This window comes from Hydractinia symbiolongicarpus, chromosome 2, assembly GCF_029227915.1.
Source record: "Hydractinia symbiolongicarpus strain clone_291-10 chromosome 2, HSymV2.1, whole genome shotgun sequence".
Lineage (NCBI taxonomy): Eukaryota > Metazoa > Cnidaria > Hydrozoa > Anthoathecata > Hydractiniidae > Hydractinia > Hydractinia symbiolongicarpus.
This window is the reverse complement of record NC_079876.1, coordinates 14,035,124-14,047,966: the sequence shown is the minus strand read 5'-3', so window position 1 is coordinate 14,047,966 and position 12,843 is coordinate 14,035,124.

The following is a 12,843-nucleotide window of genomic DNA, read 5'->3' as shown; positions in this document are numbered from 1 at the left end:
CGATAAACAGCAGCAAAAATGCCCTGTTCTACCATGAACAATGGTGGCGGTCTTTCGTTTAGAAAGACAAATGATACATCTATCATCTTCATCAATGTCATCGTCTGCGTCGTCCTCATCATCAACCTCAACCCGTGCTGGTACTGGTCTAATCGGTGCTGGTACCGGTCTTGGCACTGATACATTTGGTCTCATCACGGGTCCCGAAAATTCGGTCACTTCGAGATCCAGCATCCCTATGACGAGCGGTAAAGTCATATCGGGATATCTTGCGGGTACTGTTGATAACAATAATTCGATAAGCTCAGCCCTTCTGAGCCGAGAGTATCCACGTAGGCCAAGGTACCTCGCTCTGGCTCTTAAATCAGGGACCGTGAAAAGATCAAAGTCATCAATATATTCTCTACTGTGTATCAAATCGAGAACGATTCCTGAAGACATGCTTGGTTGTGATATACGATTTTGTAATCTTTAAGATGGTTTTATAAATCGTAAACCGTGTTGGAGTGTAATGAGTGTCATCGTTTGTAATACAACCATCACTCTAAAACACACATACATCGATATACCATGGGTACCCACCCACCATGGGTACCCACCCACCAGCACCTCGAGGATCGTGAGGGGCTTCGTTCGCATAACAACCACCCGGGGTTGCGAACCTTTAAGATGTTTTTATAATCGTAAACCGGGGTGGAGGATCGTGAGGGGCTTCGTTCGCATAACAACCACCCGGAGTTGCGAACCTTTAAGATGTTTTTATAATCGTAAACCGGGGTGGAGGATCGTGAGGGGCTTCGTTCGCAAGACAACCACCCGGGGTTGCGCTGCTCCATGGTGGTAAAACGCGGTTTATGATACTGACATCGCTCCACCATGGATCGTTTCCCGGAGTGTAAATGTGGGTGGGTACTCCCCCAGGGAAAAAATCAGGACCTTGAGGGTCGTGACCGGTACACCATGGGTACCCACCCACCAGCACCTTGAGGGTCGTGACCGGTACACCATGGGTACCCACCCACCAACATTTGTTACTCGTCTGAGTAACAAAAAAATACCCAATCACTTGGATCTTTTGTCGTTATAACGTTTTTGAGCTTTTAGATATGCCTCCCTGTTTTTCGACCTCCACCTTGAACAGTATCCATACCATTCCTTCTTGGTATCCAGATCGATGGTGTAGGATGGGTCGAGATCATTCTTCTCAATCACCTCAACCAGTTTAGCCTTTCTCATCCCCACGATATACTTAATTCCGCGGGATTTAGCAACCTCTCGCAACTCTCTCAGTTTCATCAATTTGTAATCTGGTGTGGTATCCATGTCTGACATATTAATATAATATAAAAAACTTTAAGCACTTTTATCGTACCACATCATAACAAAAAGGAGATAAATAAAGGTGTGCATAAATAAAACATGTCAAAACTTCAAGAGACTTACTATCAACCTCAAAATTTATGGAAAGGACAAAAGGCTGTTCAGAGCTTAAGAGGATTCGGTTTCAGGCCAAAGGAGATTAAGAAGTGGCTATCAAAACAAGCATTTTGGCAAGTACATTTACCCGCTCCAAAACATGTCGAAAGACCACATTATGAAGTTACCACCCCTAATGATTTACATCAATTCGATTTATTGTACATGCCCGGTGACATACTGTATGGTAATAAATATAAGTACATTTTGTCGGGAATCGATGCTGCTTCCAGATACAAAGTAGCCCGACCTTTGAGGACTAAGAAAGCCAAAGAGGTTGCCGCTATGATTGAAGACATCTACAAGGCCGGACCATTAACTTATCCAAAAACTTTCCAATGTGATAACGGTTCAGAATTCAAGGCAGATGTATCAAAGCTGTTGGAGAAGCATAAGGTTGAAATTAAAAGAGCGACTACAAAATATAAGCATACACACACAGCTTTTGTTGAGGCGTTGAACAAGATACTTGCCGAAAATTTATTCAAAATACAAGATGCCCAAGAACTGAATGATTCGGAAAAGGTATCATCTACATGGGTTAAGCATCTGTATAAACTGATTGATAGGCTAAACGATACAAAGACGCAGATGATTGGTATGAAACCAAAAGATGCTATTATAATGAAAGAGGTGCCTTTGGTTAATCAAGAGAGCTATCCACCTGAAGTAGAATTACCTAAAGATGGCTTGTATAGATATCTACTACAACCTGGTGAAGAGCATGATGATGGGCGGAGACGGGCAACCGATAGAATATGGTCGAAAAACACATATAGATTGCGTGAGGTAATAGCGCAACCTGTAACGTGTAATGTACTATGTTCAAGACGGACCTGGACGGGCTTTTGTAAAAGAGGAATTGATGTTAATACCCGAAGATACAGAATTACCTCCTGATTATGTGCAAGGTTGGTGAAAAAGGGGACGATATCTTTACCAGAAACAGGTAAAGATGATGCCGGGGATCGCGCGGGTCGGTCGGCAGATAGGGCCGCTATGGCTCAGTCTTGGGGGACGATCGCGCCACATAATGTCATAAACCGCCTTAATATTAATTTTTATCGTACCACACGAAATATGCGAGCGGCGTACATGCACACATCACTAACCTTGATTTACGGTCCTTCTGAGGCTTTGAACCTGGTCCATTAGACTTTTTTCAAACTGGTTGCGAGTTTCGCTCTCCATCTTTCTGTCGGTTTTCGTCATCTTGTCCAGAGCTTCGTAGTATATGCCGCTCAGGGTTTGAAATTCAATGTGACTAATGTCGTCATTATTCAGAGCCCGCGAGACGGAGTTTTCAAACACGGCGATGGCGGACGTCGCAACATCATATAATTTCATGACCTTGTCAAGTTTGCTCCGATATCTTTTAATCAGGGCCATGACGGAGCCCGTGAAAATGGTTCCGGACAGTGCTACGGCTCCCAATCCCACGGAAGCGGGGATTCCGATGAGCGTGGCACCGGTTACCACCGAACCTATGCCCGAAGCGACGGTTAGGGCCGTGGCGCTGGCATTTAAAAGCACCAGTCTGTGCAGCGTCTTGTTATATTTCTCATATTTTGTATTGAACTTATCACGTAATTTTCTAAGCTCCCCAAGTTGAGAGTTCACGGTATTAGTATTAAACTTGTCCTGCTCGCTCGAATACTCGGGAGCCGTGGGTAGCTTCGGATAAATCTCTGCCATTGTGTGGTTACTACAAAGAAAAACTTTACTCTAAATAACCTATATCCAGTTTATCCAGATCCTTGAGAGTTCTATGATACGTATCACACAAATTCTCAAAATCGGCTCTACAGATCCGAGTGTGCCAGAGTAGCGTTTTATCGAAAACATCGATGGCATTTTGTACAACGCGATATGCGGCTCTTAATTTGATAAGTTTCTCCCGATATGTCCTAACATATTGGGCGGTAACCGCATAGGAAGCCGAGCCCAATAGACACATACCCGAATTCCGCATGTAATTTCCATGGGTACCGCCCAAATATCTAATAATGGTCACCGCGGTCGCTATCGAGCCGGTAATTGCTGCGGTTCCGGATAATCCCTCCAGAATCGACCATATGATCAGAGATCCTCCGTGTTCGTGCGTCCTGTCTTGGAACTTGCCTCGTAATTTCACCAACTCCTCAAGCTGGGAATTGGATATATCCGTTTTAAAAGTTTCTTCTCTGGTACTAGAACTCTCTGCCATTTCTATTATATTAGGAAAAAACTATCCTTTAAATAAAATAATGGCGGACATTGATATTGATCCGTTTGGTGACCATGGTCAACCCGACGAGGGTACTGATGACTCCACACCTCTGGTACCGAGGGAGCGCACGCGTGTGCAGATACACACACCTGATGAGGAGACATCATTCGGAGGAGGCTCCACTCAACGTACCAGAGTTTTGCGGGAAATGGTTGATGTGTTGTATGATAGATTATCTGAAGGATCCCTGTCAAAACCTGAGGTGCTACATACAGACCTTTTTGAAATTAAGGATGGTGAATTATACTACAGAGATAAAAACGAACCTTTGACAAACAATGGAAGACTAAGGGCCACCGGTACTATATCAGATATATTAGGCAAGAGAAGGCTGCGTAATTTAGGCTTTGACATACCAAAAGGTAAGATTACAGCCCGACAAGCTGCTAAGCTAAACAAAATACAAGAAGAATTACCCTCGTCATCTAAAATAACAACAGCAAGTGATGTAGAATTAGAAGCTATATCCGGGATGTGGTAAACAGTACGGAAGATTTAATTTCATTGGTCAAACAATCTGTAGACCATGAAGCAACCCAGACCGGTGATCTATTTGAATATCCTATGCGTGAATTGCTAGGATTGGATAGATCATTGAGAAACATAAGAGGAAGTCTTCAGGATGAAGTTGCAAAAAAGGTTCAGCTCGAACAGCATATTGACAGAGAAAAAAACAAGTTGGAAGAGATGGAAAACACACCAAATATGACCGAGGAACAACAAAATGAAGCGAAAGAAAGGTTGAAAGGTTTGCAAAATGAGTTGAAAGGCCGGCAAGAGATTATCGATATTCTCAAAGGTAAACTTAACAGTCAAATAAAAAGCATCAGGGAGACGATTACCAAAGTACTTGACAAAGAAACTACATGGGGTGAAAAGATACGAACCCTATTCCGTGAGCAGGGTATCACCATCGTCAGCGTACTAACGGCATTTGGTATGGTTATCGGCCTTCTAGTAGAAGCTTTGACACCAGGGGGTGGGGGGTCATCCACTGGTAATACAAAAAATCATGAAAACACCGAAGGTGGTGCGAGGGAATGGATAAAGAACAAGCTGAGCGCACTAGGATCTCTCCTGGGTAGATTAGCCAGTGCCGCAGCCGCATCACTACCTGGTATAATTGGATCCATCGTATCGTGGATCCTAAATAGAGCAAAGGAGGCCGTTGGTTGGTTGAGTCAAAACCTTTGGGCTTTGATAGTTGGAATCGGAGGTCTTATATACACCTACATGGTTACAAAGCGTTAGCGGATCTGGAATATATGTTACATGTGTCATGTAACATAGTAGTAGTACCACGCGTACTATTTTTCAAAATACCACACGGCGCCCCCGACACCAATCATGCTTAGCGCGATAAATGCCAATTCCCGTTCATGCTGGCCATTGCTGGGTGTATAAAAGTCGCTCAATACGGGCCTGCGCGGAATATCCGTGAGAGGTGATCCTCCAAATACTTTTTTATATTCCCGCATCGCGTCATCCAGCTCCGTGAATTTACCCTCGGCCTTCTTCTCAAGTCTGAGCTGCTTATTGATAAAGTCAACCCTCTCCTGTCTTTTACGTTGCCATATAACCTGAGCCTTCTGCAGTTGTTCTATGGCTAGATCATGCCGCTTCCGTTCCTTATCTATCCTATCCTTGGATAAACTTGAAAAGAGGTAGCTTGATCCGGTGAAAGCCAAAGCGTTCGCGAAGGCACCTCCCAACATCATTGCAATTGAAGCCATGTTTCATATACTGTAGTAGTATATTTTAGTGGCGTTATTTTAATACGATAGCTTCGGAGTCTATGACATCCGTATCCACCTCCGTGTATTCCACCTTGGGTAAAATACTCTCAACTTTCTTACGTCGATATAAAACCCAGACCAACCATTCCAGTATTCGCAACATTATATATTTATAGTTTCGGGTATAATTTTCTGCTTAACCAGATATTCTCTTGTCATTTCACTTGCGGCGACTATGGCTACAAGCTTTCCGGTATCTTCCAGGTCAAACTTCTGAATTGAGGGTGGCGTCATTTTTAATACCTTTTTCCCGAGCATTGAATAGCCTACAGCGAAAACGCATACGACCGATGCCTTATAAATATCGTTGACTATACTTTTCTTATCCATGTTTATATACTTCGAGATTATAATATCGCGATATTATCCCTTTATTCCATTTCAAGTTTACTTATTCTCACGGTTTTTTTAGGATCGGAGGGTGGTGGGGTACCCTTCACCTTAATATTTTTGTCCTCATTTTTATAGACCACCAACGCTCCAATTAGTAGCATAACTATCACACCACCACCCATTATTGTGTAGTTCATGGGCCCTCCATCTGGTTTAGGGCCTTCGGTCATAGAATCCACATCTATTACAATATCATTTGAATCTTCGGGCTGTGTTTGTGCTTGAGGCGTAGGCTGTGCTTGATTCTGTGCTATGAGCCATTTTTTATATTCCTCCCTCTTTTTACGGTTGTATTCCGCCAACCTCTTACCAGATTCAACCTTTTTAGGGTTCTTCGTTGTCACCTGAATAGGAGTCTGTTCCTCTGACATCTTTATTATCTATATCTATATTATTATTTGCGTTTAAATTTCTTCCAGGGATATAATGCCTACCTGTAATTAGACCCACACTGATTGGTGATAAGAATGAGCCGAATCTATAATACAAATCGCACGTGAACCTTTGAAGGGCGGAGTTTAGGAATGGGTCATTCTCCAGGTCATCTCTCAATGCATCTTGATTGTTTATTCCTAAGACTGTACAGGCCCCCATGGAATACATGTGAATGATTGATTGCCCCAAAGACTTCACCATTTGACCTGATAGTTTAGCTTCATAGATACTAAAGAGTTTCTTTACCTCTTCATCTTTGAGCTTTTGAATTTGCTCGTCCGTACACATTTTACCCAGGTATAGCTTGCTATTTCCGGTTAACACACACTCGAGCAATTTTTGCCTCTTGCCATCATCGGGTGTAGGACCCTGAATAAAAATTAAGTTGTCAATTGCAGTTTCAGCCATTTTCAATAGCGATAGGTATTTTTTAACACAAAAAAAGCAAAAACTAAGTACTACTACTAGTATTAGTACTAGTATTATGAAATTGATATATTCTATCATGGTCCTATAGTAGTCTATAGGAGTATTATAGGATAGTCTTATAGGAGTCTATAGATCTGTTACTTTTTGTTACAAGAGTCTTGTAACAAAAAACGTCCAATCTAGCAAATCACGTGAGTTCTTGGATGTTCCATCCTCATGACTAAATGTGTATATTTTCCATCTTTTAGCCTTTCCTTAACCTTCTGAATCTCCGATGATTCAATGACATCATTCTCTTCGTGGATGGTTGCGAGATCATGTCTGTCCTTCGGATACCACACATATAACATTTTTGCCTGCCTTCGTAAGTTCTTCGGTATCGCGGTGTATGATTGTGTGAGTAGCCACATGGTGTGGTTTCGATGCCGACCGCTGATGGCCAGCTCCAGAAGCGGTTGCCTCTTTTTGTCCAGTTTCTCATCCGCGATGATGTCGTCGATCAGGAATAATGTTTTGTACCCGGCACAGAAATCCGTCATCTTTTGAATCCATTCATATAACATACCTCTGGGCTCAATTAGAATCACATATCTGTCTCTCCAAAACCATTTTCGACACATATATGTCTTATTCCATCTTAATGTTGGACATATAATCACAATGAAATCAAAGTGATCAAAGTATTCACTCTCTAGTAATGTTACAACGCGTCTGGATTTTCCGCAGCCCGTGGGACCGACGAATAATGCCGTGTGAGGATCTTTCATGTAGTCCATCTTAATATAGTACATCCATAATTTCACCGTTTTGAATATTTAATTGAGCATCCATGATTAGATATATGTAGGCGTTTAAGGATCCCGCGGTTTCGGCCGTCTTTTCAACTTGCAGTGTGATCCCCTCGCTCGCATTTTTAATCCGTCGGCCGGTCCCGTGCAGTGAGTTTTCATCTATGGTTCTGAAATCCAGCCATAGAGCATATTTCGTGGTTAGGTAGTCCGCGACCTTCACATCATGTAGTTGCAGATGTTTCTGTATTTCACCGGCGTTACCATCCCTTTGTTTGCCCTCCGCGAAATACTTGCATATTTCACCATAATGCTCAAACGGTTGCATCCCCTGAGCGAAAAGTTGGTTAGGCTTACCCTCAACTATGGCGGATACCTTTTTGATCTTAGGATTGTAGAACCTACCTGTATTTCGTTTGTAAGCTTTCTCTTCCTCAAACAGAACCAATATACCCTTCAGAGACTTGCACGGTGTATTGAACGACCAATTCCACGTTGTGTCTGACTTATCCACCCTAATTTGTCTATGTCTCAAGAATCTGTCATAGAGTACGGCCATGTTTTGGTATTCATTTGAAATGAATCTGGCGAGTGTCGGTTGTGTCACAATCTCATATTCGAGAGATATGTTGGAGATTTTGTATTTAGCATCCGGCGCCGGTGCCGTGGCGGAACCCGAAGGTTTGGTAGGTGTTGATAATACTACCCTGTCATAATTGTTGAATGTTATCTCATAACACAGCCTATTACCTAATCCGGCCTGATAATAAGGAATCGTGCTATCCAACATTTCAAAATCTAGTGGTATGGTGAACTTGTTTTTGTATGCATCATAGATTGCTTTGTCCGCTACCTCCGATGTATCTTTATCCGCGGCTCCAACTCTCAGTTTCATGCAATTTTCCGTGCACCCTTCATCAAAGATGATACCTTGTCTTATTGCATTTCTTTTTTCAGACTTGGTTAACCATAAATCTCTGTAGCACCCGAAAAGATCAAAGTCATCAATGCTCAGAATCTCGGTACCCTCGAACTTGATGGCCAACTTTTTAACAATTGCCCTCCCTATGTTAGAGACCAATGTTCTCTTCGTGTCAGCTTTTGACTCGAGATCAATGTCGAAACTTATTTTCGAAGTACCGGGAACAATGACATCATCGTTACCTAAATTAGGGAACCTAATCAGGAGTAACTGGTTCTGATCAATCTCACTTGGGTTGTGAGTTACAATTACTTTTTGATGCGTTCCTTTTACGCCATGTGCGGTTCTAAGTGAACGCTCTGGGTTTAACTTTTTCCCGTATTCCATGCTATTCCATATTACTTTTATTTTATTTTACTTTAATTCGGTTAATGCTACGTTATCATCTGTCCGCCGTATCTCTTATGTGTAGGGTAACTGTTGTCTTCATACCACCCCATAGCACCTTACCATCCTGACCTGTGACTCTCATGGTAAGTGATTGAAGTAAACCTTTCTTTAGTTTCTTATATTGCGGATTTTTCGGTTCAATATATGTAAAATCACCACCATACTCGGATATATGATATGTCATCAGGTTGTTGCTATATTCACCATCTTTAAGATTTAACGAGTTATCCAATTCATTAAGATTAAAATGTAGTTCCGTTATACCCCCTAGATTGAATATTTTACTCAACTTAGAGTTTCTAGCTAGTTGTGTTGATTTTACATCACCTCTCACGATTGAATTCAACTCCCTCCCCGTGTAGTGCTGACCCTGTTGTAACCTAACCGTGGTAACTCCGTCAGCCAAGGGTATATCTATTGGAGCTGTAGCTACATATGTGACATTATCCGAAAACGTCTCCACGATCGCAACCTCCTTTGTACCATGTGAGTTGTCTATCGGTTGATACAAATAGATTTTCTTCTCGCTATTTACGTCCTTTATTGTGATATACATTATTATATTAGAGATTGTGAATATATTTAAATCAAAGAATGGATGACATTTTCAGATATAACCCGAATGCGGCATATAAGCCAAATGGAGGGCTGGATCTTCAAATATTGGGCGCTAGGGATCTGTACAAACAGGCCATTATTGTGTCTGAAAGTGGCTCTTTCCCCGCTTCCTTTCCTAATATTTTTACCAATTATGAACTTAGTCATAACGCGCAACGTATGAGAATTTGGAATGAGCAACCTTTTAGATTATGGCAAACCCAGCTAAATTTCGCCACTTGGTGCGCTTCAAGTGCCTGTGGGGTAAGTTCGGAACACCTGAAGGATGGTAGATCTATGGTCAGGTCAATATATCGTTTTCATGTGTATTATCACATTAGACGAATCATTAAGCGCCTACAGACACCTCTACCCTTTGAGGATAGTTTTAATCAATATGATAATCCTTATTCAAATGAGGAATTTCTAAAAATCTGTGGTGAGTATGATGTTGATTCCAACCCCATGAAATACAGAGGTCAGTACTTTTTCACTTCATATCAAAAAAGACGTAAGGACTATCCAACTCCCGGGTTGAGTTATTTCACTAACGACTCCATGACGCGGTGGATTGTGGAAAAATCCGATGGATTTACAAAAACGGGCCTTGTGAAGATCTCAAGCAGTGTTAGGGCCTATGCCTATCTTGTTCTTAGTTCTCAGGCCTCGGCACGCTCCTCCATCCTTGGTAATGATTCAAGTGCTCTGACCGCCCAAAGAGTTTTTATGAATAACCTTGAAGACATTGTTAACCGTAGGGTTGATATTCAGGAGGACATTAAACGTTATCAGGATACGTTAAACTACGCTTCAAGTAAGGTTGATTATTCGGTTGGACAAGGTATTTATATGTTACCTAGTGACATGAATCTCAGAATTAAGACAGGGGTGGTAGGTTACAACAACAAGATTTTGATATCGGGTGAAGATCTTACCATTGGTATCAATCGAAAGGTCAATGTTACCGAATCACATAAGATAACTAAAAAGAAGCCTGTAACACCCGATCATCCTGATAAACACATCACCGTACACCACGTGGATACTACAGATAAACACATTACTGCACCTTACCACAAAGATACTCCTCCTACACACGAAGATGAGAAGATCGCTCTTGTGATTGTTATGACAACGGGTTATTTCATATGGTATTTGTTTAGATAAAGATTGACGTCAATTAAATGTCAATCAAGCCAGAATAACAATAGAGAAACAATGCATTCCTTACATACCAAATATCCTTAGCAACGGCTACTTTCGTTTTAACTTTTTTCTTATGTAAACAACTTTCTGGTATGTAAAATATGTAAAATCCTATTGTTATAAGCGTTTGATTGACAGATGGTAGATAACAAAAACTGCTTTCCGATAGAATCTATAAAGTGGTATAAAGAGATGTAATCGTGAATATAAACACAATGGCTTTTCCAACAGTTGAAGAATTTGAACAAAACATAGAACAAGTTACTCCAATCATAAAGTGGAGAGAGCTGCCTAAAAACGATATTTACCTTGTTAAATATGTGAAAGAGATGGAAATATCAAGACCTGGTGCTCTTTCTGAAAAATCTATGTATGCGGAGGTTCAAGATAGAATGGGAAATAAATATAAGACATGGTTGCCCGCAAGACTTTGTGATGAATTGAAGGATTATGGTTGGAATGGTGATGCCTTTGTCAGATCAAATGGTCTCAAACAATCTCAAAATAATCATCAAAATCGATTCTTCAGTTATGACATTATGTGGCGCTAAACCTTGCAACATTGCAATCATCTTTACTTGTTTCTGGTAAAGATAGACACACATATCACTATAATTGGGGGACACGACAGGGGAGGGTGGGGAGGGGGCCAGGGGGACACGGCCGGGGAGGGGGGTTTTGGACAGATATTATAGAGCATGCCCGCTTATTTGACGTAAAGTGGTAAAGTGCTAACGGATTTTATGGACTCTTCTATCGTTGATTTAACGGGGATGATCCATAATTTGACGTGGAATGGTAAAGTGCTAACGGGATCTGTCCTAACATCCGCCTTTTCCTATCTCTTGGGTGAAGCAGGAATTGGTAAAAATGTAGCCATCAGTTTTAGGATTCGTATTTTACTGGTTGACTGCCAGTTGTTTCATATCAAACATCGTGTTGCGAAAGTACATGTTGTTACTCAACGTCACAGGAAGATCAACGCATGCAACTTTTCGCGTTTGGCTAGTTTTTTTTTTCACATAACATCTGCTCCAAAATATATTTTTTTTACTCGCTTATTTCAATCTAACGGATACGCCGTGTTTGAAGTTAAATTTTTGTTTTTAAACAGTATCGTGAAACTAATTAAACAAGCAGTAAATCCTCTGGACAACCTCAACCAAAGGTTTTTTGCTTTGACCAACGCCCCACTACAAAAACCAAAGTCCTGGAAACGAGATTGTGTTGCGTCAGTAAACTTAATACACACAAAAAACTTTTTCTAAATGATATATGCTGATTTTGAGAAGACTTTTTGCCACCATTAAACTTGGGAACTCTGCCAAATGACAAAAATTGTTTAAGTAATGATCGTACGGTCTGGAGTTTGTGAAGCAATTGGCAAAATAATTCTTAGCTTAGTTTGAGTCCAGACTTTCATTACCTAGGTTGCTTGTAAAAAGTACGTAGCTTTATTCTCACTTATAGGTTAAGATACTTCGTAAAGAATATGAGCTTATAGAGGTCGAGTAATTCAACAGCTAGCTTAGTTAACTAACATTTTTTTATAAGAACAAACAACAGACTAGCACATGCCTTAACCCTATTCGGTCCGGGGTTTTTTCATACTATGACCGGGGGGCGCAATCCGCCGCCTTTCAATAACTTTTCATAGGGTTGTTCAAATTGAATCAAACTTGGCACAGTTATAGTACGTCATAACAGAAAAAAAATGGTAGCGATAAATATTTGCTTGCGTCAGCACATTTTCTGTGACGTCATCAGAAGCTTGAAATCTGTTAAAAATGCCACTATCTCCTTAAAATTCAATTACTTTAGTTCTAGAGCGAATTTTTACATTCTGCTTGAAGTTTCTGAAAGCTAAATAAAAGTTATTTAACATATTTTCCGGTTTTTAGGTGGATCGCATAAAAATTGCAAAAATCGCACGAAAATCTGGTTTTTGCGGATTTTCGGGTAAAATCCGACAAAATCGGATTAATCACGTGTCCAAATTATGCACAATTCTTCTTCTTAATAAAACCAAGTTGTGTTGTAAGTTTTAAGAATAATTCTAACAGGAGTTATTAAATTTTCCCC